This window comes from Chiloscyllium plagiosum, chromosome 4 (genome assembly GCF_004010195.1).
Source record: "Chiloscyllium plagiosum isolate BGI_BamShark_2017 chromosome 4, ASM401019v2, whole genome shotgun sequence".
Lineage (NCBI taxonomy): Eukaryota > Metazoa > Chordata > Chondrichthyes > Orectolobiformes > Hemiscylliidae > Chiloscyllium > Chiloscyllium plagiosum.
The window spans coordinates 96,755,161-96,757,069 of NC_057713.1; positions in this window are offsets into that span (position 1 = coordinate 96,755,161).

Below are 1,909 nucleotides of genomic sequence, written 5' to 3' on the forward strand. Positions count from 1 at the left end.
GGTGCAGGTGAATTTGTGGCAGATATGGAAGGATCCCTTGGGGCCTTGGAGGGAAGTAAGGGGGGAAGTGTGGGCGCAAGTTTTGCATTTCTTGCGGTTGCAGGGGAAGGTGCCGGGAGTGGAGGTTGGTTTGGTAGGGGGTGTGGACCTGACGAGGGAGTGACGGAGGGAGTAGTCTTTTCGGAATGCTGATAGGGGAGGGGAGGGAAATATATCACTGTGGTGGGGTCCGTTTGGAGGTGGCCGAAATGACGACGGATGACACAATGTATATGGAGGTTGATGGGGTGGTAGGTGAGGACCAGTGGGGTTCTGTCCTGGTGGTGGTTGGAGGGGCGGGGCTCAAGGGCGGAAGAGAAGGAAGTGGAAGAGATGTGGTGGAGGGCATCGTTGACCACGTCTGGGGGTAAATTGCGGTCCTTGAAGAAGGAGGCCATCTGGGTTGAACGGATTTGGAACTGGTCCTCCTGGGAGCAGATGCGGCGGAGATGAAGGAATTGGGAATATGGGATGGCGTTTTTACAGGGGGCAGGGTGGGAGGAGGTGTAGTCTAGGTAGCTGTGGGAGTCGGTCAGTTTATAGTAAATGTCCGTGTTGATTCGGTTTCCCGAGATAGAAATGGAAAGGTCTAGGAAGGGGAGGGAGGAGTCTGAGGCGGTCCAGGTGAATTTGAGGTCGGGGTGAAAGGTGCCGACCCATTGTCTCAGCCTGCTCCTGCCCCACCGAACTCATCTCTGCATACCTCGACAAGGTCCTGTCCCCTTTAGTCCAAGAACTCCCCACCTACGTTCGGGACACCACCCACGCCCTCCATGATTTTCGCTTCCCTGGTCCCCAATGCCTTATCTTCACCATGGACATTCAGTCCCTGTACACCTCCATCCCCCATCACGAAGGACTCAAAGCCCTCCGCTTCTTCCATTCCTGCCGTACCAACCAGTACCCTTCCACTGACACCCTCCTTCGACTGACTGAACTGGTCCTCACCCTGAACAACTTCTCTTTCAAATCCTCCCACTTCCACCAAACCAAAGGCGTAGCCATGGGCACCCACATGGGCCCCAGCTATGCCTGCCTCTTTGTAGGATATGTGGAACAGTCCATCTTCTGCAGCTACACTGGCACCACCCCCCACCTTTTCCTCCGCTACATCGATGACTGTATTGGCGCTGCCTCGTGCTCCCACGAGGAGGTTGAACAGTTCATCCACTTTACCAACACCTTCCACCCTGACCTCAAATTCACCTGGACCGTCTCAGAGTCCTTCCTAGACCTTTCCATTTCTATCTCTGGCAACCGAATCAACACGGACATTTACTATAAACCAACCGACTCCCACAGCTACCTAGACTACACCTCCTCCCACTCTGCCCCCTGTAAAAACGCCATCCCATATTCCCAATTCCTTCGTCTCCGCCGCATCTGCTCCCAAGAGGACCAGTTCCAAAACCGTACAAACCAGATGGCCTCCTTCTTCAAGGACCACAATTTCCACCCAGACGTGGTCGACGATGCCCTCCACCGCATCTCTTCCACTTCCTGCTCCTCTGCCCTTGAGCCCCGCCCCTCCAGCTGCCATCAGGACAGAACCCCACTGGTCCTCACCTACCACCCCATCAACCTCCATGTACAGCGTATCATCCGCCGTCATTTCCACCACCTCCAAACGGACCCCACCACCAGGGATATATTTCCTTCCCCTCCCCTTTCAGCGTTCCGTAAAGACCACTCCCTCCGTGACTCCCTCGTCAGGTCAACACCCACCACCAACAAAAGCTCCACTCCCGGCACTTTCCCCTGCAACCGCAAGAAATGCAAAACTTGCGCCCACATCTCCCTCCTCACTTCCCTCCAAGGCCCCAAGGGATATTTCCATATCCACCACAAATTCACCTGCACCTCCACACAC